At 39.6% G+C, this 27049-nt stretch overlaps 1 protein-coding gene and 1 long non-coding RNA gene across 2 annotated transcripts in view; one reads left to right on the top strand and one right to left on the bottom strand.

Moving 5' to 3' along the window:
- The window catches only part of LRRC8B (leucine rich repeat containing 8 VRAC subunit B), a 90460-nt gene that overhangs the window by 54520 nt on the left and 8891 nt on the right, over positions 1-27049 (bottom strand). The gene's annotated exons all lie outside the window — the stretch shown is intronic.
- Positions 11331-15538, top strand: LOC122227927. Its single transcript, XR_006206276.1, has 4 exons — positions 11331-11441; positions 11997-12168; positions 12730-12887; positions 15491-15538. It is a non-coding gene; the product is annotated as an uncharacterized LOC122227927 (long non-coding RNA).

The raw sequence follows: 27049 nt of genomic DNA, 5'->3' as shown, positions 1-27049 counted from the left end.
TTACTTAATAAAGAAGTATCACATGCCTTCAGTATGTTTGTTACTTTCTAGTATGTTAGTGCCTTTGTTAGGCCTAATTCTTATTATAAAACTCTCATGAATGTTTGAGAGACCTGGAAGGGAGCTGCAGCAGAATGGTTAAGGTCAGATCCATCTTTGACTTGGTCATTTACCACCTGCTTGATCTTAGATAAGCTAAGTATCAATTTTCTCATCTATAAAATAGGGACAATGGAGTTATTTTAAGAATTAAATGAGATAACCATAAATCAAATGCTTAGCACAGCAGCAGGTACAAAGTAAGCACTCAAAAGTGGTAATTTATTAACAGTGTAGCAGCTTTATCCAAAATTAATCTTTTAAAGATTGGCTTTAAAGTCTTATCCTGTAAAGAGAAACCAGACTGGATGTTAGGGGGTTTCGTTCTCCACCTAAATGAGTGATTTGCATGTTGGATTTTGCAATATATCACATGACTCCAGTTATTAGAAAGTGTTGTGAAATATAAATGTAACTTACCTCAATTATTTAATATATGGCCCAGAGGGAAGACAAAACAATACATGCTGATACAAAAGTAAGTTAGCCTGGGCAAGGAACCCCCACTTTTTGATGCAGTGCCTGTCTTTCGAGTCAAGATTCATGCTGCAGGCAAGTCAGATAGAGCCAGTGTCACCCAAGCAAAGGCCATGTTTTAAAATCCATAGTTGCACAACAATGTGCATGAACTTACTGTCACAGAACTATACACTTAAAAATGGTTAACAATGTACATCTTATGTCATGTATATTTTACCACAAAGAACCTATAACCATGTAAAACATAAAAACTGTTCTGACTGCTTTAAATTAACAAAATGGATTATGCAAATTAAATATAGTGTGGGCCCCAATGTCCTAGAAGGCACACCAATACAAAGTGTCTACTGTGTCAAATTTGCTTTAGCCATAATCCATAGATTATAATAAATACTATTTAATTATCAATTTTGTTTGTTACCTTGAATTAGGATTTGGCTGTGTGAGAGAATATGATCCTACTAATTTGTCCAGAAAAGGCATAGATTTTCTTTTATCCTAGATAAATAGCCATATATGAAGCTAACACATTCAAAAATCTTCCAGTGACTATCTAGGTAAGCATGCCTATGAGATCTTTTTTCCCCCTAAACTAATCATTGAAGCACCCATATGTTTACAAAAATCACCAATAACTTTAGATGGGTTTGAAAAGTACTTGAGCCTCTTATTAATCTTCTTTTATTAAGAGGTCAATCTAGCAGAAGGTGTCAACAAGGATAGCCTAATGTGAAGGAGGGCTGGGGAGAGAGGCAGATGGGGGTTTGGAGGGTCAGGGTGGGAGTTGGGGTGGAGGGAGAGGTTGGTGGTAATGTGGAGAGACTGTATCTGTGTTGGGAAGTAGTTAAAGAAGAGTAATCATAACAATTTGCTTTAGTGATAGCAGACATATGTACTGGGCACTTACACTCATCAATCAATCAGTTCCTGAGACTCTCATAATTATGAACTCATTTTTGTACAGTTGCCTTGTTACTTCCTTGGGCTCTGGATATGTGGGATGGAAATGACCATCTAAGGCCCAAGAGGACAGAGGTAATGATCCATATCAAATGAGAGCTAATTTAATAAGAGAAATCATTGCTCTGCCTCTCTGTATGGGGTATACTGCAGGAGGATGAGGGAATACAGGAATGAGACTGGATATTTAAATAAAGGAAAGTAACCATCACAGTGGCATAGGGAAGAATCAAGACCACAAGGCAGTATGGCTTATCAGAAAACCCCTGACTAGGTGTCAGGAGACCCAGTTTCTACTTCCTGCTTTCCACTGATCTGACAGTATAAGTTAAGTAAGTTACTTTACCTCATTTGACCTGACTTTACTTACTTGTCACGTTGGAGGAAAACCCAAATGATAGATAGACCCTCCACTTCCAGTATTCCACTGTCCTCTGAGTTAATTAATTGCAGTCAGAGTTGGGGGACACCTAATCTGAAAAGACGCCTCTGGAGTGGTGAAAACTGAGGTCTTTAAAAGAAAACAGTGACAGCACCAGAGAAAACATGAATTCAAAGACCAACAGTGTAGGTTTTCTTAGAAAGAGAGCAATGAATGGTCTACAATTGGCAACTAATAAATCAGTCTTGCTAAAAAGAGAGTAAAAGTGGTTCATAGCAAGAAAAGAAAGTCATTGGGTCAAGCATATTAATAAAAGCACTGATTTTAATTGAAGGTAGAGAGGTAACTGGAAACCATGCAAGGGTCCTAATACAACCCCTTCCCTTAAGCACCGGAGTTCACCATGATTTGGTCCTTGTGCCATATATGTGTTCCTCGGGTGACATCCCCTGCTTGAAAGCATCATCTACCACCTCTGTATATGTGACCCCCAAAACCATATGGTGAACCCTGCTTCCTAGCTCAGAGCCTAAAAATCATCTCCCTAACACCTTCCTGGCTATTCACTGAGATGTGTGGGAACAACTCGCACTCAACACATCCCAAACTAAATCCACCATTTCTGCTCACACCCACACCAAACCTGCTCTTCTTGGATCCCTGAATATTGGTAGCAACATCCAGCCTGACAGGTGAATGATGCTGAAGGTTGGTAGTAATATCAAGAGCTCAGGAATCTACCCCAAAACCTTCTTTCCCTCTATTGCCTCAAATCTACAAGTTCTTTTCTTAAACTAGCCCCTTCTGCATTCCTGCTACCACTGTCTTGGGTAAAGCCCATCGAATCTTTGGTGAAGACAACTGAATGTCTTCCTCTCTTGACCTCCTTGGTCCCATTTCCAAATTGCAGCCAGAGAGCTCTTTCTAAAACATATCACCTCCTGATTTTTTTTTGTTATTATAAAGATAAAATAATATCACAAGGAGGGGTTGGGAGGCCTGACAATGGAATGTGATGGGAACAAGTGTTATCCAGCTTCTCTTGGTGTTTTATTGGCTCTTGCTGTTTCCTTCCCAGGAATGCCAGGGCTTGACTCCAAAAGACTGGGCAGACTGGGTCACATATTCGGTGATCATCACTCATTTGAGAATAGCTGGACTCGGAAGAAAGGGTGCTTCACCCTGTGGCTCACTGTGGGCACTCACTCAACCTGACAAGTTAGCTATGGCTCTCCTAACTCCAGCTCACACTGCCTGTGTCGAGGATTCTGATACACTTTGGACTAGCGCTGTGAGGAGAAGGGATTTTTAAAGCTTCTAGCTCTGTTCCTATCTACATGTTACCGGTGTCTATGCTCCCAGATACTGAGCATTTTTACAGAAGTTTGCTTCTCCCTGGACAGCAGCAGTCATTGCCATGGTAGTCAATTCTGGGAATACAGAGTGATTGCTCCCCCTGTACGTATTCTGGAGCAGCTTTACGTAAGTGCAAACTGTCCAACTTTTGTTTATTTTTATACCTCTTGTTGCCCCAACCCTGGGACCTTGTTGCTGATCAAGTGAAACCTCACTTCTCCATTCCCACCACAAGCAAGAATGAGAGGCAGGGGCTGTTTTGCATGGCTGTAGTGTGGAAAGTGTGCACTATGAGTCCCTGGCCTGCCTCCACCACCATCTACATGGGCTTAGCAAATCAACGCACCCAATCTGGCCTTCCAGGCCTCCCTTGTACAGTATGGACAATCATACAGGCCCCATGGGTCAATGCTGGTGTTAAAATAAGTATTGTGGAAGTACTTTGGAGTCATTAAAGTGGTACATAAATGTAAAGGTGAACTCTTACAAAGAAAGCCAGTGGTTTTTTTTGTCGGTAAAATAATTTTAAAAGAGGATGCCTTTGGCCTTGGAATATTATCTTAAATCGAAACAAAACAACCCATGAAGTGAACTTTTCTTATACCACTTTGGTTCCAAGGAAACAAAACAGTGAGAGTTACAAGGTCACTGACACCTCCTAACATTGAAGTCCCACTACCAAAGTCAAAGGAATATTTCCGAAAGGCCCAGGGGTCCAGGTAGAAATTTGTGGCCCAAACACAGAATTGCACAGTGAGAAGACAACAAGTAGAAAATTCTTTCCCAAGGCAACCTTGCAAAAATGGACCGATAATGGACCATTTATATTCTGTCAGTTGGAGAAAGAAGAAAAGACAACGTTAACACCCACAACCTCTGGCTCACAATGCCAATGAAGTGCAGCCATGCCTACCTACGTATAACCCAGAGAAGGCCTTTTACAACATTCCAGTCAGCTGACACTGCTTATCTCTTCCCTGGAAGAAGGTGTGGAAGACTGAAGCATCCAGCAAGGGCATTAACAGAGAGAGAGGTCAGTTTTGAAAGAACAAGCCCTCCTGGCGTCTATGTTTCAGGTAAAAAGTCCACTTTCACCTTGGTGTTAAATTAATGCTTCATGTGTGCAACTTGGATAATGGCTGCTGGTAGTCAAAATCACTGGTTTCCACTTGATCCTCTGCCAGAGCAGAAAAATGTCTGGTTCACATTTAGAGTAAACATGGCAAGATGTCTTTTTTCTGACATTGTATGGGTGTCCTACTGTGCGGTCCTATTCTGACACTACCTCGAGATAGCGTGAGACTGTACAGGTTTAAGGGTTCAGTCCCACAAGACTGCCCCCATGTCAGACCCAGTCACAAGTCCCAGGACCCAGACAACCCACACTTCTGTCTGACTTTGTAATAGATCCAAGGGTTCCCGTAACCTGCTCCTTAAGTTTGGCAATTCATTTGAACGACTCACAGAAATCAGGAAAACACAAAGCAGTAGGTTTATTACTAAAGGATACAACTCAGGAACATCAAATGGAAGAGATGCACACCGCATGGTATTTGGTGGTAGTCTCGGTGGGGGAAGGGGAGGTGGTGGATGTGGAGCTTCTATGTCCAATCTGAAGTGCCACCCTCCCAAGCACCAATCGGGAAGCTCCCCAAACCCTGTCATTTAGGGGTGTTTATGGACGTTTCGTTACATAGACATGGTTGACCTGTGTAAATCACTGGTCACTGGCAATGAAACATCTCCAACCCCTCTCCCCTCCCTGCTCCCCCAAGGTCGGATTTAAAGTTCCAATCCTTGGGGCTCCAGGGTGGCTCAGTCAGTGTATGACTTTGGCTCAGGTCATGACCTTGTCGCTCTGGAGTTCGAGCCCCACATCGGGCTCTGTGCTGACAGCTCAGAGCCTGGAGCCTGCTTGAGATTCTGTGTCTCCCTCTCTCTCTGCCCCTCCCCTGCTCGTGCTCTGTCTCCCTCTCCCTCTCAAAAAAACAAAAAACAAAAAACAAAAAACAAAAAACAAAACGTTAAAAAAAAAGTTCCAACCCTCTAATCACAAGGCTGGTTCCCCTGGTGACCAGCCCCCAACCTGAAATTCTCCAGGGACCCAGAGTCACCTCATTAGCATAAACTCAGGTATGGCTAAGAAGGGCTCATTATGAGTAACAAAAGGCGCTCCTATCAGGAAATTTCAAGGGTTTTAGCTCTGTGCCAGGAGCAAAGACCAAATACATATGGTACCACTGGTAGCACAGCACTGCCTAAGAACAGTGTCACAGGAGGGCTAATTCCTATTCAAAATAGTTGCAATTTGGAAGAGTGCAAAGCAGCACACTTAGAAGGTCAAATTCACCTTCAAGGCCCAAATAGCAGTCATTAAGCCACGGACTTCCTGAGTCAATGACTTACAGACTTTCTTCCTAAGGGAAGCCTTCCCTGCTCACTCTGACCAGGCCTGTCACAACGAGCTCTTTTAGTTTTCTCTCCCTGGCTTTCATAGTGCTGGTCACACATCTTCATGCAATTGTTCAAATAAAATTGTTCAAAATAAAAAGTTTATTTCTCTCCCACTAAACTATAAGGTCTATGAGGTCTGGTCTACATGTATCATGCTCATCACTGTATGGCCCTGTATTCGTACAGGCAGAAGCTGCTATTAAACATTAAGTGAACGGAGAAAAGAGTTAAAATTAGACCTCCTTGCTTGGAGCAAAGACCACAACAACTTCCTACAACCACTGCATCATCTTCAATTCTCCAAATTCCACTTGACATGCAGAAGCCCCTGAGACATTTAGCAGATTCAAGACCTATCAGCAGAGAAGAGAGGTTTAGCTCAGCCATGGCATTAAGTATAATTTCAGGCAGCTCAGGGCATACTGAAGTGATAAAGCAAGGTCAGGCTTCTAAAGGAACCCACAAATAACTACTAGGAATCAGGGAGAATGCCCCACATTGCAAAGGTGACAGGCGGAGTTTCTGCACACAGGTTTGGCTTTGGGCTTCAGAGGCCAGCAGGATTCTGAGGCTTCATTTGATGTTAGCAAAGGAGAGGAACCTGGGAATTTTAGAGTTTTGATGGCTTCTCAGGAGACAGAAGTCACATTCCCCATCTGGAAGTTTAACACATGACTTCTAAATCAGGGTGGGGCTTTGTCTGGCTCAGTGACAAATTCAGCTGCACAAGAAGCATAATCTCCGGGTTAGTGACCTAAGTTTCTCCTTTGTACACAGCAAATGAATCTTCGGTCATTTCTTAGCAACCAAACTTGAAAGGCAGAAAGACTGTGCCAAGAAAGCTAATGGTGTGTTTTTTTTCCCGTGTCCTTTTTTTCCCCCCTTACCACCCACAAGAAATAATATTTTTCCGTTTATATTTGACAACACCATCTGTTTTGATTGTGGAAAGTCTTACCCATTCAAGGAAGCCAGCAACTTAGCTGCTGCTAGCTGAACAGATGTAGAAGTAAAGAGGACCCTATATACCACCAACTTGTGTCATGGCCAGAGATGGGACCTTAACAGAGAGTGTGATAGGATGCCCTATCCTGCATCCACTCTTACACTAGGTGTCCTCAACAATCGTGACCTATTTTCGACAAAGGTGCAAAGCATCAGCCCAAATGTTGAAGGGAATAGAAGGGTGTCGAACACAGACCTGACCTTTGAGAGGAGCTCATGCTTTAGTGAAATAAAGCATGAATACAAGAAAGCTCAACTGGATTACATCTTAGGGCATCTTAGTGGCATCTTAGGGTAATATACACCAAAGGAATAATACTTACGGCAGAGGAGTTATGAGTGGATCACGAAAGATGCATAGGATTTATGTATGCATAAATCTTATCCTTCGGGATAAGAGGTAGAAGGGGTAAGAATAATAGAGCACATATTTTATATGGAGGAATGAAGGAACAAATAAAGAAGGTAGGAGGATTCTGAGGTGAATTTTAGGAATTAGTGAAGAGACATATACAGATGGAATAGAATTTTTGAGACAGAAATAACAGACATAAGTAGATTAGGGTCAAATAGTAAAGAAAGTCTCCAATGTCAGGCTAAGAACTTTTCAAGACACAGCTCAGGCCTGAGAAATTATTGTTTTAGGGTCACTTTTATTAGTTTAATTTTACTTTTAGAATTAATAACAAAATATTTTTATGAGAGCAGAAAGTAATTTGCATTTGATCATATAACCAGTAGGGAACCCTTGATGGTGTCTGAATAGGGGAATGATGGAAAAAATACATTTAAGGGCATGTTAGTATATATTAGAGAAATTAATCTGAAAGCATCAGGAGAATTCATTGCAGGGGGTTTGACAACAAGAGCAGGAGCCCTAATTCTATATTAAGGTATATATCAGATCACCTCATTAAACATAAATGAGCTGCAAAACTAAAATCTCAAGCAGAAAAATAGTTATGCTTAAAAAAATTAAATTTTCAGATTAGCCAGTCAAATGGTACACCTGGACAGAACAATTAGATTTTGAGGGAGCAGCCTTTTCTGCTTAATTGGTGTTTTCAAAAGAGAAATTGATTTGATTAGTTTTTTGTTTTGTTTTGTTTTACACTAGACAGTACCTGAATACTTTGATGAAATCAGAAGTTTTGGGGTAAAAATATCACTTTTAGAATTAATAGCCCACCACTTGATGCAATGCTGTAACACACACAGCCTTTTTAAAAACACAACACAAAATGGTGCCAGATGGACCAGTGGCCATGTTTAACATGCCATAAGCAGGCCATCAGTTTAAGAATATACCAGGCTCTTCTTCTGGAAAAATCCTTAGGCATTATGTCACTCACGACGCAATCAAGCCTCTGCTTAAAATCAAGTTACAATTACTCTAATTATGGGCCAACATTTCATTTGTTTCTCAACTGGTGCCTAATCAAACAGTTCTGTAGACGACTTCACCACAAGGTAACTTAATTAACTTCAGCACCAAAGGTTTTTCTTTTTTCTTTTTTTTTTTTTTTCCTACAGTTTTCTTTGGGCAACCGATTTACCAGTTCAGGCGTCAGAAATCTTGGTTCTAAAAAACTACTACATGAACTAAATCAAAATCAAACCCAAATGCTTTCATCCATTGCAAAACAATATGCTTCTCCCATAAACGCTTTATTTAAATATTTCCCAGCAACAACAGACTGGTGTGGACAAACCAGGAAGTGAAACCAAGTATGATCACATTGTGAAAGCCGAGTAAAATGAAAGAATATACTGGAATTAGCTGAGGCACTATTAAAATTTCATTTAAAAGTCCATCCCTCTGGAAACTTCAATTTAATTAAAGCAGTAATAAGAGGAATTTCAAAAGCATAAGTCTTCATTTTGTTGTTTGGCAATTTTCCCAAACTGCTATGCAAATGTCTTGTCCTGTAGCCAGGCTAGATCATCTGAAATGTGAGCACTCACTCAGCCCGCCTGGTGAGTGGAGAACACGGTTAAGCTAGCATTTTCCATGTCACTAAATCTACTCTGAAACAAAACAATCACAAATCCTTAATGACTTGCTTTGGAGAAATGTGCCATTTGGTTCTAATGTGACAAGCAAATGGCACTTCTAATTGTTTTGCTGGGGTCACTATCGTTCCCTTTATCCTACTGTAAATTAGGAATTCCCTGAAAATAGGGACTATATTTTACTGTTTGATTCATTTTCTTTTTAGTTTAAAACATTTTTTAATTTAGAAAGAGAGAGAGCATGTGAGGAAGGGAGAGAGGTAGGGAGAGAGAGAGAATCTCAGGCAAGTTCCATTCTCAGCGTGGAGCCTGACACGGAACTCAATCTCACGACCCTGGGATCACAACCTGTCAAAATCAAGAGTCAGGTGTTCAACAGACTGAGCCACCCAGGCACCCCTTGATCAGTTTGTTTTTTAAATGAGTACTAAGACTCAGTGACCCAGACATAGTAAGAGTTATAAGTATCTAATGGTTCTTCTTATTGTCCAAGGATAGTGTTTTCCAACAAGAGTTGTCACAGTTTGTATTTTTCTTCGAGTGGTGGACACTAAGCAGAATCATAACTCCTCGCACCACTACCGTATCTCTTGTTCTTAGGAAATTGCCTGTGGGAGATGGGTTAGAAGATAGCCATGCAAAAATGAATTCTGGTTTGCTGATTATTATTTATTCTTATTAATTTTAAGTAGGATTTGTGTAAATTATAATATTATAATGCAATATTATTATGGACACTTTTTAGCGATTTAAATACATCAGGTAGTTCCTGGAAATACCTATGACTTTATCAAGTGATCAGGCACCCCCATCACCACACAAACACCTTTCAAATGTACCAGTGCTACTCTGCAGACAAAGCAGACACACTCCTGCTACATGTCAGAATGAAATTTAAAAGGAAAGAAAAATGTGGATAATTACAAGCAGTAACAGACAAATCCACTGGCATGTATATGTGGGCATATAAACATACTGTGTGTGTATACATGCATAACAGTAGGAAAATTATGTGCATGGTGAACTCAATAAACATTTGACAGCCTACTCTGTGCAAGAACTGTTATTCTTAAGAAAGTGAGGCAACTCTAACTATTAGGTATTTACCCAAAGAATATAGAAATACTAATTCAAAGGGATCCATGCACCTCAATACTTAGAGCGGCATTATCTACAATAGCAAAATTATGGAAACAGCCCAAGTGTCCATCAACTGATGGACAGGTTTTTTATGGATTCATGAAAAAGAATTAAATCTTGCCATTTGGAACCGTGAATAGAGCTAGAGACTATATGCTAAGTGAAATAAGTCAGTCTGAGAAAGACAAATACCATATGATTTCACTCATACGTGGAACTGAAGAAATAAAACTAACAGTCATAGGGGGAAAAAAGAGAAAGGCAAACCAAGAAAGCCACTCTTAACTATAGAGAACAAATTGATGGTTACAAGAAGGGAGGTGGTTGGGGGGATTGGTTAAATAGGTGATGGAAATTAAGGAGTGCACTTGTTGTGATGAACACTGGGTGATGTACAGAATTGATGACTCACTATACTGTACACTTGAAACTAATATTACACTGTACGTTAACTGGAATTTAAATAAAAACTTTAGAAAGTGGGAAAAAAAGAAAGCGAGGCAATTCTACTGTTGTGGTATGAAAAGGTTGCAGAGACTGCCTGGGAGTTGAATCCTGAGTTTGTCAGTGGGCCCATGAAAGAAGTCAGTATTGAAGCAGGCCAGTTCCCTAGATGGGCTCTTTCTCTCAGGTCACCTTGTTTTCTTCCTGTTACTCTCTCATTCCCTGTATCAAATACTATTCTTTCCTTTAGCACCTGGAACTTTACACTTTTATTCAGCGGATTCTCCCAACACGGGAAATTTTACTAAACATTTGCCATGGTGTGAGACAAACAAGACAAAAAGGAATAATAATTCTGTCAATGAGAATTCATTTTATTTTGTATTTCATCTTATATCTACCCTTAAAACACGCATAAAAGTTAGGAAGATGGGAAATATACACTAAGTGATCAGGCAACAAGAAAATATATTATCAAGAATTAAACAATACAGTTGAAACACAGTATGATTGAAATGAGATACAGCTGCATAATGCTTTAAAGTTTAGGGAGCATTTTTTCCCCATAAGTCATTCAAATCATTTGCTTGGCTTTATAGCAGCCCAGAGAGGAAAAAACAAGCAGCCTAAGCCACATTTTGTGAACAAGAGCTTGATCCCATAACTGATACCAAACATCGTGTTCTTCTCACCATCCAAAGCTTGTACAAAGCTTTGCCTCGTACAAAGGTCAACAAAGTCATAGTTCAGGGACTAAAGAAAGCAGCCTGGGCCTGTAGGGATATGCAGGAGCTGGATCAGAAAGCACTCTAGTCACAGTAGAGCAAGAACAGAAAGGTCTTGAGATAAGAAGAGCAATGAGGTAGCAGGTCCCCTGAGGAGAGACTATTCCTAGTCAGAGGGAGATGACTTCACAAATAAGTGACCTAGTGAGACTTTTAGTGTTAAGATTCCAGAATGAAGAGGATGGCTTCACTCGACTCACAAAAGAGAACCATGAGAGATTCTAAAACAGAATGCCAGCCATGTTTCAGGAAGACTAACCTGGTGGGGCATGGGAGATAAATGGGGCAGGAGAAGAGAGACGGAATGAAGGCAAGAGAACCAGGTAGGATCCTACAGTAGTAATTAAAAAAATTTTTTTTAATGTTTATTTATTTTTGACAGAGAGAGAGAGAGAGAGAGAGAGAGAGACAGAGCATGAGCGGGGGAGGGGCAGAGAGAGTGGGAGACACAGAATCCGAAGCAGGCTCCAGGCTCTGAGCTGTTAGCACAGAGCCCAAGGCGGCGTCGAACTCACAGACCGGGAGATCATGACCTGAGCTGAAGTTGGACACTCAACCGACTGAGCCACCCAGGCTCCCCCTACAGTAGTAATTTAATAATTAAGTAGCAAAGACCCAAATAGGAGAGTGTCAGTGAAAATGACCAGGGATGAGGCAATTTAAGTAGCATTATGAGGGAAAACCTGGTAAGTACTGGCTGTTGGGAGAGATGGGGAAAAGAAAGAAGAATAAAGCTCGACTGCTAAAAGGCTTTATCATAAAGTGTTAGTTAATATGCCAACATTCACTGGAAGACCAGTGAGCAATCTCGTGAATTTTGCTCTTTAGCTTTAAATCAAGGATAATTTGTTAACCTAGGGTTTCATACCTTTATAAAGGGTTTGGCATAGCTAAGTTTTGACTCAGTATTGCTCTCAAGAGTGAACCCAGTAGGAAAGCTGATGAAGGTGAGATGAAGGACATAAAGAGGCTGGGCACCATCAAAGCCTCATTGTTGGAGGCGTTCCATTGTCTTCCTGATGATGAACTACTAACTCTCTCACAAAATATGTAAGTGTATCTATTTCATTTTACTTTAGTTTAAAAAAAAAAAAAGCTGCTACCTCTACCATGGTACTTCAACTCTCATTTGTGCTTTAAACTTACTGGTTGTAAAACAGTGAATACATTTGGTTTATCAACAGAATTAATAGTAACATGAAGGAATTTCAGATGTGCTGTGTTTTGTATTTTTATAACTCTCAATCTTCTCTTTGCTAGCTTTGATAGAGTTGGAAAATGTATCCTTGGGGAATCTAATTCTGGAGAATATTTCCTGTTTGTTTTTCTCTAATTTATCTCTGTTTGATGTGCTATATAATTATTTAGTCTATTGTCTGGATCTACCCACTAGGCAGTAAGCTCTGAGAACACAGGGCTTTTACCTGTAGGGTGCACCGATGTATGCCCAGCACTTAGCACAGATAGTAGAGCTTAATAAATAATAGCTGAGTGAATCAGTCATAGTCCTGTGATCGTGATACTTCAAGAATTTAACATGTGTTTTTCCTTAGTAATCATGTCTCATCTGCATGCTTCAACTTAATCTTGAACCATGGTTTCCATTTATAGACTCTGAAGAAATTCTTTCAGGACCTATACTGTGATGGGACCACGCAGGGCACGGAACGTTATGGTTGCAAAGGAATTAACATGGGGAAAATTGCAGCCAGGTCTCAGTTTCTCCCAGGTTCTCCTGGGATTCCTCTGTCTAGCTCCATCTTAGGAGGGTGAGTCCTGATTCTTGTTCTACCCGTGCAACTCTCACTTCTGGTTTCCTGCTCTCGATTCCTGTTTCAGTCTAGGTTTCCTTCTGGTATTCTGACCCAGGTTACCTGAGTTTGACATCTGTTGTTTTCATTGCTTGACACTTTGATTTTTTTTTTTTTTTTTTGTGGTTAAACCTACAGAACAGTCTAAGTTTGTATTTCTACACAGACCAGAGACTCACATAAGTTAAAATTACAAAATAGATATTATAGACTACATTCTCAAGGTTCTTACTGTCCTTTCCTGTCCCCATTATAAAGCCAAATAATATCCTCAACATGCTGATGATGGGACAATCAAAGTGACTACTTGCATTCCCTTATTCAACATAATTTTTTTTTTTTTTCTGGGCAACTGGATTTAGTTAGGATGAATTATTACACAAAGACAAGAAGAAACTATCACCATAATCTAAGTTCCTATTAAGAATGAAATGGCGGGGGGGGGGGGGGGCGCCTCAGTGGCTCAGTCAGTTATGTGCCCAACTTCAGCCCGGATCATGATTTCGCAGTTCATGGGTGTGAGTCCCACATCGGGCTCTGTGCTGACGGCATGGAGCTTGCTTCAGATTCTGTGCCTCCCTCTCTCTCTGCCCCTCCCCTGCTTGCATTCTGTCTTTCTCTCTCAAAAATAAACAAAGAATGAAAATGAAAAAAGAATGAAATGAAAGGGACTTCAAACATAGGGAAAGAGAGATCTATTCTATGTAATTTGTGCTATACATTTTCCATTTGGTGTCTAGATACGTGTTAGGAAAAAATACCGTGTTTGTGTACTCTTCGTGAAATGCAGTCAGTACATAACCTACACTCTGCTTCTTAAGCCACTGGATTGGATCTAATTTAATTCATAGGCCAACAATTCTAAACACATCACATGTATCAGCAAGGCAATGTTTAGAAAGGCTCTTGTCATCTGCACAGAAGACAATTCACTTGACAGCACTCCTTTCTTGAGCAATGACTCAAATCAGCTAGACTGAAAATAAATCTAAAGGGTACACAGCTGTCATGTAATCTCAAGTAGCCCTCTGAGCAATAACTTGATTCATTTTTTCCCTATTTGTACAACTGGTTCTGCAAACAGGATTGCAATCCAACAAATGCATTTTTCTCCCACTTTGAAGAGAGAGCTTTTCAGTGTCCTAGGGAGGGTTCTTCTGGATTCCTCCATCCTTATGGGTATGGCAAACTGCACATAGTGATCTCTTGATTTTATTTAACAAGAAACAGACATTTAAAGTCAATGGTGTAAGGGTGCTTGGGTGGCTCAGTGGGTTAAGCTTCTGACTTCAACTCAGGTCATAATCTCACGGTTGGTGAGTTTGAGCCCTGTATTGGGCCCTGTGCTGACAGCTCAGAGCCTGGAGCCTGCTTCGGATTCTGGGTCTTCCTCTCTCTCTGCTCTTCTCCCGCTTGTGCTCTGTCTCTCTCTGTCTCTCAAAAATAAATAAACATTAAACAAAAAAAAGTCAATGGTCTATGTGAACCGGTTACAAATAGGGCTCTATAGAGTATAATACTTTATTAAAGAGATGTTGGCATCAAAGTTTGAAGTACCGACAGGTACCAGACTATCTACTGGGTATAGGCAACTTATTTATATTCATTGTAGCATTCCTTAATGGTTAACTTTTTGTTATGGGAAATTTTAAACATACATAAAAGAAAGAGAGGAGTGTAAGGAAGCCCATGTGCCCATCACTCTGATACAACAATCAAAATACCCAGCCCCACTGGATTACCTAAAATAAATTCTAGATATCATATTTTATCTGACCTATTTTAGAACATATCTCTAAAAGGTTTAAAGTCTTTAAAAATCTTTAAAACACAGAACCAAAATACTATAATCATACCCAATGGTGTGCAGGTAGATATTCAACAACCAGTTCTCTGAGGAGGGAAAAAAGGTCCTGATTTACAGTCTTTGCTAACTTGCATGGCAAAACTGTTTCCACCATGGCCAATTTCAACCTACTAACATGATGGCGCTGAACGTGGGACTGAGAAGAAATGTGTAGCCACCGTTATATAGTACTTCCACTATGCAGACACCTGACACATAAGTAACCTTAGGAGCATGGATAACAGCAAATTATAGTAAAATAATTAGGAAGTGATCAGTTTTGAGTATCACTTTTATTTTAATACTTTAAGTTTGTATAATTTAATTATTTAATGGATGTGTTTAACAGTTGGCTTGGAAAGTTCCTGAAAATACAACAATCAGCTCTTGTCCACTCTAGCATGCCAGTGAATCACATCCAAATAATTAACAATTCCTTAATACTACCAACTATCCAAATTTCTATGATATGTCCTTCCTCTTTTTCCTCAGCAGTAGAGTAATATTTTAAACAGGAAGGAAGGAGGAACTTTGCTTCAGAAAGCTAACTAAAGTGTCTGGATTTCCAAATGGTTCAGAGCCACTGTGTATAACCCACTTGGCTGTTAAAGTCTGTTTCCAGGAGATTAAGTTAGTTTCTGTCACACACAAGTCCCTTCATATTACTGGGGAATCATGGTAACGATTTTATTTCCCTTCAACTGCCCATTCTTAGGCCCACAAGAGACAGAGTTTGGGAAGGAGGAGAGGGACTTGGCAGAAGGGAAAGTAAGTCCCTAACCAGGTAGACAACCTTAAGTTAATGAAGTGTTCTGCCAGGAAGATTCCCAAGAAGATGTGAGATGCTTTTCTGCGCCTGAGACGACCCACCATGGAAACTTGGGTTTGTAAAAAGTCCTCTTTAAATGTGCTTCCCAGAACGCAATATGCCACATCAGATGTGGTGGGGCCTACCCGGATGTAAGTGCGGTTGTGGCCATCCTTCCACCTCTGATAAGGATGCCAGACTGCACTCCAACTCTGCCTTAGCCTCACGGTAAGTAAGATTCTAGTCCAGTCAATGAACCAGTGTCTACCAGTACTCACCCAGGCTCTACAGGGTACAGTCTCCAACACCCTCTCTTAACCAAATCTCATCCCCACCTCCTTTCCAACAACATTTCACACTATGCCTTTGAACAAACCCTTTCATTCCAGGAGCACAATTCCAAACACACACAAAAGTATAAATAATAGTATATGGAAGCTCCATGTATCCTTCACCCAGCTTCAACAATTCTCAATTCATGTCACACTCACGCTCAGGATTATCTTGAGGCATCCTGGACATACCCTTTCATCCACAATTATTTCAGAATTACATGCATTCTTTCCTGCACACCTCTGCTCAGACATTTCCTCCCCACCCATCTTTCTAAATTCTATGTCATCCTGCAAGGCTCAGCTCAGGTCTCACCTCCTACGTTGCTTCCACTGAACTTGTCACTTAGTCATGTCACCTTGGGACATCGCTCTTACTGCTATCCTGTTGTTCCTTATTAAATGGTTCACTTACAATGTCCTTAGCCTGGGAAGCAGGAAGCTTCTCTCACTACACATATAGAGCAATAATAAATGCTTAGTAGGGAAAGAACTAAAGAATAATATTTTGGTTTTATAAAGGGTGTGAAACTGTGGCCCAACAATTTTACATAGTATATTGACCAAATTCCTTACATGAGAAATGTGTCATGCACAGACCAGGGTATGTTGGCACAGTATGACAGGGCAGAAATAACACTGGACATGGTGTTAAAAGGCCCGAGTCCTTGTCCTTGCCCTTCTGTTTGTGTGTTATTTTGGGTTTGAGTGACTTTTCAGAGCCCATCCATATAATAGGAATTAACTGCAGCCAATCTCCCCTTTTCCCTCACCAGATTGTCAGAATCAGATGCTATTACACATTTAAAAAATACCTTTGTAGTTGATAGAGCATGTTGTTGATACATATCATTACCTGTAGATACAGAAATGTTTGGCCATATGACCCAACAACAAGGAAAACTATTGCTTCACATCCTGAATGCAGGAGGAAAATTTACACTCCAAACAGGGAAAGTGAGAATATGATAGCATAGAGATCAGATGGGATTCAGAACCAACAAAATTAACCCTGGGAGGAATATAAGAGCATATCTTTTCTTTCTGAGACTTCAGAAACCACTGCCTTGCAATTAAACCACAAAAACTGAAGGAGCCCTGGAAACAGATTGCAAAGGAAGCAAGATATATTGTCAACTATTAAAAAAAAATCCTGTTACATGAAATAATTAAATGGAAAGGCAAAATTCACCATCTGATTCCCTCCAAACAAAACTGCAGAATTATCCAACAAAGTTGTTGTCATTCTAAGCTTATGCTCTCTGAGGACATTTTCAAAGCCTCTGGCTTCTCAATTTTGTAGTCTGCTTTGCCAAAGAATAACCATTAATATCAAACTGCAAGCATTTATCATATCACACCAAAGACTACTTAAATTACAATGGAACTGAGGTCTTGTGTTCTCCCAGAAGAAAAGAGGATAGATGGCTTTATCAAGAAAACACTGTTCTACACACCACACTACAAGCTGCACTAGTGTCCTGGGAGAGATGTGCAGCCTAGCTGAGCCGTCCATTGGAATTTTAATATTGTAAGTTTTCTTGCAAATACATGAAAATTACAATGGTTGGGGAAAAGGCTTAGATTTTATAAAACTAAATAATTTGGGCCAAGGTAGGAAAAAAAAAGAGTTTTTCAATTTGAGACATTAATGCAATTTAGCAATAGTCAGTGAAAACAACAGCTGCTAAACCTGGTAAATCCAAATGAAATTATTAGGTTAAGATCACAGAATTACGCAGCGGGCATTTCAAAATTCCTAGCACATGGACGACAAGGGCACCAAAGCAGAATCGCATTAGGAAAGGAAACATTTTGTTTAAAGAGAAGTTTTTATAAGACTTCACCATGTGTAATATCTCTGAGGACTTCACTAGAGAGGAAAAACACAAGAATCAAAAGGGGAAACCAGAACACAAGAATTTTCTTCTCCTGCTCCTTCTCCCCCTGCACATATCAGGTAACCCTTGTGTATCCTTACATCTCACTCTCCATAAACACACACACTCCAAGAGATTATTCAAATGATGGTCTGTTTTCCAAAAACAAGATTATTAGAATAAACTTTCTCGCATATAGGAAACTACCAATCACTGATTCCGTTACCTTCATGCACAAGAGGAAAAAAAAAAAAAAAACCCTACAAAGGAATTTTAGGACCTCTAACAAACATTTTTATAACATCTAGACTCGTGTTACTTCGAGTAACTCGTGTTACTATGATGATCAATTTGCATGAAAGATTTTTCAAGGTTAAAAAGTCTACCTATTTCCAAATAGCCATTAAAAATGTGAGACCATAGTTTTTTGTTTTTTGGGTTTTTTTTGGCTTGTCCATTTGCTGAATAATTCAAGATTGAATTTTGGAGAATGTTAAGATTGAAGAAGTCTCAGGCTATAACAAAAACTCAGAGGCTTTTCTGATCTGGTCCTGGGACAGCTCTACTTTCTCCTAATTTGTCTACAGTGTGCCTCTTCAATCCATAATTATACAAGCCTAATTTGTCAGCATTAAGCAATATGACTGCACTTTAAAAATGACCAGGAAAAAGTCCATTTAGGCCTAGTTAACTGAAATGACAAATTATAAATTATCCAAAGAATCAGGCAGAACTCGCCCTGCTAGTTCCTCCGAGGCATGTAAGACAAAGCAAGCCCAGTGTGGGAATACATTGGCCCTAAGGAACCGATGTGAGGCTGAAGCAGTTGAATGTGTGCAGTTTATTATAAGAGTCACAGAAGCTGGTGCTCATCAGAACACAATCATATGCTAAATCTTCTTCTAAACCCTTTATGTCAATTATTTAATGCTTCCAACGACTCCGTGAGATGATCTTTACTGCACAGATGAGGCATCTGAGGCAGTTGTGATTTACCTAAGTCTGCACAACTGGTAAACTCTTAGAAGCAAAACTAGCATGAATGGGAGTAATCTTCCAAGAGACCTGTGAAAGGAATAAAAAGCAGCTTACCCCAGTGGCCCGAACAAAAGATGAAACATGCATTCATTCATGCACTCCTTCTTTCGGTACTAAGTGTAGTAGTAAGAGTCTGAGCAAAACGACTGAGCAGAGTGAACTCGAATCCTGCCCACCATCTGCCTGGACTGTAGCCAAGCTACACAATCTGTCAGAATGCCAGCTTCTTAATTGCCAAAATAGAAATCACTCTACCTGGCCTACTTTCTACCTTCACATTGATGATACCATCAAAAGCAATGGAAACTCCCTCTGCCTCAGAGGTATCAGAGAACAGTCTCCCACAAAGGAGTAAACTCCTTACAAAGACAAGCTCTGTTCTCCCCAGGCCATGAAACACACCTAGTGTGCCCAGGTTTTTCTGGCCCTCTGGAAGACGAGGAGGTGTCCCGCGCGGAATGATCGCCTGGTGTCAGAGGACCTCTCCTGTGCCCAGAGTCATGATTCTTCCCACAGAACAAACGTTACTTCCTTCTCCCAAGTCTCATTTCCAGTCACAGGATATCCATGTTTGGAAGCTATCTTAGTCCATTGGGGCTGCTATCACAAACTACCATAGATGGGGGTGGGAGGGGCTTCGTCAACAAACATTGATTTCTCACACTTCTAGAGGCTGAGAAGTCCAATATCAAGATGCCAGAAGATTCGGTGCATGGTAAGAACTCACTCTTGGTTCACAGACAAATATGTTCTCTATCATGACCTCTCCACCATGTCCTCATGATAGGAGTGGCAAGGCAGCTCTCTGGATTCTCTTATGAGGGCTCCACCCTCATGGCCTCATCACCTCCCAAAGGCCCCACTTCCTAACACCATCCCCTTGGGGGGGTTAGATTTCAACATATGAATTTGGGTGTGGGGGGCACAAGTGATCCTATAGCAGAGGTTATGATTTTTAAAGTTCTGCTAATATAATGTATATTCACCAGTAATCTGAAATTTGAGGATTTGGGGGACCCAGTAAGTAATCAGGAGAGAACTTAATCCATTCCTTCTATGAAAAATGGTTGAAACATTAGGAGTAGTAAGTCAAACTAGTAAAACTTCAGTAACCACAACTTGTCTTAAGTAATTGCCAAAGGATCCTTGTGACAAAAGGAAATGGGACCATTTAATCTTATGACTTCTTTCTCAAATTTCTTTGCTATTAGTCTCCTCTCTTCCATTCTACTGCTCTACTTGGTCTCCCAAGATGATCTCTCTAACACATCCTCCATACAGCTGCTGGCATTACTTCTCTAAACAAATCTGATGTCACCTTTGGTTTCAAACCCTTGTGTCTCCTCCTGATTAAGCTGTGTCATGACTAAGCTGTGTGCTCTTTACAGGGTTAAAAGTGCATCTTCAAGCCGACCCCAGGCAGAGGCTGAGCCAGAGTCAGCACTGAGTGTCTCAACTCCCACTCCAGGGCTGTCTTCAATTCCACAAAGGGGGAAAGCTGGCTTTGGTGGGGAGGGGTACACTGTGTAGGTATTTAAGAAACTCATAGAGCCTGAGGTGCCTCTCAGCATATTTTCACATCAGCACAAAAGCCCTTATGGCAGGTGACAAAATAGGAAAAATACAGGTCCATAAGGGAGAAAAAAAAAAAAAAAAAGGAGTCACACAGCCAAAGAAATAAGAAGTTGCAGCTAGAAGGAACTTCAGGCCACAGTGCCGTAGGTACGGTGAACACTGAACTTCCTTAGCTCCAAAAATGTGTTCATGTCCAGGGACTCTATATGTAAAACACTGTGCTAAATGATTTTACCCTGTACATGTCCCTTAAATATAAAAATGTTAGAAAAGAAAAACTTAAAAAATAACAATAAACTTAAAAATAATTGTCCAGGAGGCCTGTGTTAAGCATCCGACTCTTGATTTTGGCTCAGGTCATGATCTCACAGCTCGTAGGATCAAGCCCTGCATCAGGCTCCATGCTAACAGTGCAGAGCCTGCTTAGAATTCATTCTCTCCCGCTCTCTGCCCCTCCCCTGTTCATGCTCTCTCTCTTAAACATTAAAAGAATAAAAAATAAAAATAATTGTCCAGAAGATGGAATTGAGTAACTGGAATATTTTATTTAATCTTTGGGTAATTCATTAAAGCATCTAAGAATATGATACTTAAGATGTAATATGTAAAAGAATAAACATCCATGTAGAAGGTTAAAAAATACCTATGGGGAGGCACCTGGCTGGCTCAGTCGTACAGTGTGTGACTCTTGATCCTCATGGTTGTGAGTTTGAGGCACATAGGTTACTTTTAAAAAATGTAAAAAATACCTATGGGCATCTTCTCCAAGATCTTAAGGGAAACATTCATTTATACAATATCTAGAACATATTTAATTGTAATTCTAAAGCAAGCACACAATAAGCACACATTAGTAGTTTAACCACTTATTTTAAAGAAAGTCAATGGATGGGATCAAACACTGCAAGCTGTTGGTAGTAATCTAGATGGTAATTTAAAATAAAAAAAACAAAAACTAAGTACTTTGAAGGGAGGAAAATCTAAACTGGCAGATCTTCTCTACTGAAATATTCAGTTGAACAATGAAAAATCAAGCAATAGGATTAATGACTGGTTAACCTTAAAACCAGCTCAAGATTCCCTCTCATGTAATATGCTTTGGCAGAAATATTTGTCTTTTGCAGTGGATTGAGTCTGTGGCACTAATTTCTATACTGCACTAATTTCTGTACTGCATCTTCTCTGCAGGCCTCCATTTCTCTTCCTGCACTTTGAAGACTCAAAGAAGGTCTGGTGAAGTATTGAAGACTCATGGAAGGTCTGGTGAAGTACAGAACAACAGGAATATGGGAGCCTAAATCAGCTGTAACCCCAGGTATTCCCCCCCCCCCCCAATTGAGCTGGTCCAGTTCTGCCACCAATAAAGAACAAGCCATGTCTGAAAAACCTAGATCCCTTTTTAGCATTGTAAACCATGTAGGAGATGCTTATTACATCTGCTTTGTTCTCTATTTCTATGGTGCCTATCACCATAGTAACAAGGCACACAGATGGAAAAGTAGGCTAGGCATACCCAAAAATGGGGGTGGGGATGGGAAAAAGGGGGAAAGGGCCTTTCACTGATTAAGAGAGAAAAGGCTCAAGTTTCTTCTATCTGGGCTGTCAGTACAATATTAATGGGCAAGCTAACTGAAAAAAAGTAGGTTTTGTCTTTAAGAGAGTCACAGTAGAAAACAGCCTAACAATTTAATAAGTACCAATATTTACAGGAGATAGACTTGCTAGGCTTCTGAGGTTTTAAAATTAGATACATTTTATTAGAAAATCTTATGTGCAAATCAAAGTTTTTATCAGTCTCCAATTTTGGAAATCATGTGCTCATTTCACAGAGCGGATGATTACTATTAAAATCTTTTGGTTATTTTGTAATACTAAAAGTTGAGACATCTGTTAAGGAAGTGTGGCTGAGAAGATAAGTTGATACAATGAATACTTTCCTGAAAGTGACAAGTGTATCTTCCAAGTTTTTGTATAAAATGTCCCAAAAGGAAATCACTGGGTGGGGAGTAGGGGTGACTGTTGTTTCATCTTAGGGACTCACTGCCCCTGTTGAAATTGGCACAAGGCCTTTCCCATATGCAGCCCCCCTGCTTTCTGCATGTTCAGAGACCTTCAAAGGCATTATCTGTGCCTATATGCTCTTTAAAGCCATGATGAGCCAAAGTTTCATCTGTAAGAAAACTTCCTATTCTAAGATCTTTTTCCTTTCCTGCTGCCAGTTTGAGTCCTTCCTAGGACACATTTGAGATACTTAAGATGTTATTTATGTTGTTACTGGTCAGGAAATAAGAAAAGAAGCCACGCTAGCTACATAAATTACTTGTTTTACTACAAAGGTTTTTTAGTACATAGGTTTTACTCTATGTTAAAAAAAAATGGTGCATATACAAAAAAAAAAGGGCAGGAGATGTTTTATAGACTATGATTGTTTTAGAAAATTTAACACTCTAGCAACACAGATTTTAGTGGAAAAAGCAACATGCAACTTTGTGGGAATCTTAGGTCCTTGACTCAGCCACTAACTGTGACACTGTGGACAATTTTTACTTTGCTTTTCTTAGACTAAATGTCTTATTAGTAAAAAAGAAAGGACTAAAGTAGACCAGGGATATGAACTTGAGGGGAATCTAAGGATGATCTCAAGGCATGTTAAAATGTTATGCATGAGTGTGTGTGTATTATTCTGGGAAAGAGCCTCAAGGATATCTATAACATAAAATTAAAAACCAATAGATACTCTGTAAGGTCTTTTCCACGTGACTCTAGAATACCATGACTTGAGTCAACCCACCCAAATGAAGTCAAGGCTTTGAACTCAGACTCAGGTGAGCACAATGTTCAGGTCTTCTCAAGTCCCCACCCAGGGATCACCCTATCTAAACCCCACACCAACCACCCCTTTGCCCTTTACAATTGCTTTATTTTTCTCATAGCATTTAGCACATGACATTTTATCTTGCATCTGCTTATTATCTATACTCCCTCCTCTAGGATGTATGCTCCATGAAAAAGGGTTTTTTCTCTTTTCACTGTTGGATTTATTCCCAGTGCCTGGCACAATGCCTAGCAACTATTAAGTGCTCAGAAAAAAAAAAAAAAAAAAAAAAAACAAAAAAAAAACCCAAATGAATTATTATTTTTTTAATCCATAAAATAAAGTATGTCAGAAAAAAACCTCAAATATATTCTTTTTCTCTTTTTTAAGTCTGGGGGCCTGCTAAGAGCCATGCACTCTACCAAGTATGTTGCAAGCATATCTATTTTACTTCATCATTAAGGCAAGTCTTCCAATCCTTAGAGCCTTTTATAAAGTAACACATCTGGGAAAAGGAGCCAGGCGCTATATTTGTGGAAAAAGCTGCCTCATCAGGTACGAGATATGCCACTAACTTGTGGGATTTGTTTAGACAAGCGACTATTCCCTAACAAACTCCGTTTCTACATTTATAATATGCAGATGATATCTGCCCCACCTACTGCAAGTCAGCAGGAGAATAAATGCTTTAGTGTGTGAAAAGTGAGGTACACACATATATATAATAAGTAATGTGGTGGGGGTTCCTGTAAAGTGCTTCAGCAGAGATCTGCTATAAGCTTTTGGGTAAGAGAGCAGGGGATACCCTGTAAAGGAAAAAAAAAATGTCCCAAATGTAGCCTGGGACCAATATTTTTTGCATGCTATAATTCACAACCTCCTCCTGGGAAGAAATTTACATGCTTGATAAAACTCTGAAAACCACTTTTTCTCCACAAAGAGATTGAGACTTATTCTTAGGATTGAGGCACCCACTGACCCAGCTCACTACCAGCCAAGTGTCTCGTGATTTTTTGTAATTTCTATTTTTTAGTCTAACAATGGGTCTAAAAAATTATGTTCTGGGAGAGTTTGTGTATTCTTAGAATGAATGATGGCGATTCAGTCACTTTGGTATCAAATTAGCTTCCATCAGATATATAGAAAGCAGTAATATGCTCTAACCATTCTGTTTCCCTATTGAATGTTCCTGCCCACCACAAGGAAATCTTTAGATTGGCCTATTAGGGACCCTTTAATTTGAATGAAAAGTTTCCTGTAGCACCCAGTTGATCTTTAAAGAGGGCATGAGGTTTGGGAGTCCTTATTTTTGGAGAGAGGGGTACTCTGGTAGATTCTATTTCTAGATCATCAATTAATCCTTGTCTAAAAGTATGTGCTTCAAAACACCAGATGTCCTCTTGATTCTTTCCAGCCATCTCCTTTTTTTCCTTTTCACATTTATCTTTTCCCACATTCTAAAAGAAAGGCAAATCTTTCACTTTCCAGGAGTCTGCTTACAGTCCATTCCTGTGGGATGTAAAAATCTGTAGGACCCAAGCAGATTTGGAACTACCTGGAAGATTACAGATACTATGAAAGTGAAGGACTTTCATGACTGAAAAACAAGTCCTTTTGGAGTTAAGGGAAAGTTCCCATTTCTTTGCTTCAAATGCAAGACCAAGACCTAATCAATAGACAGTAGAAACTGAATGCAATAGAATAGAAAAACCAAAAATCATTTTTTGTGACCAATCACTGGATAACTTTTGGCATGTAACTCAGGAGTTTAAAAAATAGAGTAGAATTATACTGCCTTCACCCCAATATACTTATTTATGTAGCAATATTTCTTAAATACCACATCAAAAAAAGAAATACTTAATTTGATTATACAGGTTATCTTACTCTGACAATAAGTAATATTTATGTATAAACTATTTTTAAAACCATGCATCTCATTGAGAGATAATTTTCCCCAAATTTTACCTATACCTAAAACTGAATCATCAACATTCTACTTGTTCTGATCAATTGTGTACTAGTAAAAATATAACAATTCAATCCGAAACAAATTATATTAAACAGAGCCTATTGCCACAAGAACTTTAAAAAAAAAAAAAAAGATATATATATATAAAGGCACCTGGGTGGCTAAGTCAGTTGAGTGTCTGAATCCTGTTTTTAAATGTTTGTTTATTTTAAGAGACAGTGAGTGAGTACAAGCAGGGCAGAGGGGCAGAGAAAGGGAGAGAGAGAATCCCAAGCAGGCTCCACACTCAGCATGGAGCCCAATGCTCCCATGGATCCCACAACTCTGGGATCATAACCTGAGCTGAAATTAAGAGTCAGACACTCAACTGACTGAGCCACGCAGGCACCCCAAGCTTCCAACTCTTGATTTCAGCTCAGGTCATGATCTCACGGTTCGTGAGATGGAGCCCTGCATCGGGCTCTACGCTGTGTGGGGCCTGCTTAGGATTCTCTCTTTCCAACCTTCCCCCAACCTTCTCTCAAAAATAAAGAAACATTTAAAAAAGAACAACAACAACAAAAGATATATAGTATGTGTATATGTGCGTCACAAGAGTTTGAAAAGTAATCAGTGGAAGATTTCCAACATAAGAATTTTAATTGCGATTAGGTTATATAGGAAAAGAGAAATGAAATGAGTTCCATGAGGGAAACAACTATGTAAAATTCCTGACACCTGGAAGAGCTTGTTGGTATGTTTTTTAAATGGATGTTATAGTAGATATGAAATCACATTGGCATTTAATTTAGCTTCCATTAGGTACATTACAAAGAATATTTTTTTAAAGAAATCAATACTTATAATATCAGAAATGTCATCTTTCACAACTATTTAAAATTATGATAGGGTGCCTGGGTGGCTCAGTCGGTTAAGCATCCGACTTCACCTCAAGTCACGATCTCGCGGTCTGCGAGTTCAAGTTCCATGCTGGGCTCTGTGCTGACAGCTCAGAGCCTGGAGCCTGCTTCAGATTTCTATCTCCTTCTCTCTCTGCCCCTCCCCTGCTCATGCTCTATCTCTCTCTGTCTCTCAAAAATAAGTAAAACATTAAAAAATTTTTTCTTTAATTAAAAAAATTTAAAAGTGATAAAAAAATTTTAGATATTAACTTAAAGTTTTAAAGTGTATGAGGAAAGCACATAGTTTTTCAAAATCCTCTTAGGGGTACCAGAAAAAATACATTCAGAGACACTAAACTGCCTCTAAGCCAAGAGCTTGTGTTGACTAAAATTTTGACTTCTAATAGAAAGACAAAACCAGGATTATTTCAGAAAAGTGCAAAATCTGTCTCAAGCATCCACTGCAAATTACCAAATCCGTTAACTCTGAATATAGTAAATATTCAATAAACACTAGCTCATTGGCAAAATATTCTGGCCATTAAACTGATACCTATTAACAGCATATATACAATATTTATATATGTATATACATATATGTATATATATGTATATACAATAGGTATATATACAATACCTTCAAGGAGATCTTTCAAATTTGGGTCAAATACTATTCAAAAGTATGCTACCCAAACAAATCCCAGGACTAAGTAATAAGCACATGGAGTTTTATTCCTAACTCTTTTCTGGACATCCATTTACATGCCAAGTGTGATGTCTAGCCCAGGAAATAAGCAAAATAATCCTTATAAAGGAGCACCTGGAAGGTGACATAAGTATTCTCTGGCTTAAGTATCATAACAGGTGTACAAGACTCAGAGGCAGCAGAGAGGAGGGGAATGTGGAGCTCTCATGAGTGGCAGGCAGACAGAGAGTGTCTGGAATGGTCTTTCAGAACAGGTATGCTTGAACT

Source organism: Panthera leo, chromosome C1 (genome assembly GCF_018350215.1).
Source record: "Panthera leo isolate Ple1 chromosome C1, P.leo_Ple1_pat1.1, whole genome shotgun sequence".
NCBI lineage: Eukaryota > Metazoa > Chordata > Mammalia > Carnivora > Felidae > Panthera > Panthera leo.
Note: the sequence above shows the minus strand (reverse complement) of the source record. Positions and strands in the feature narration are given on the sequence as shown.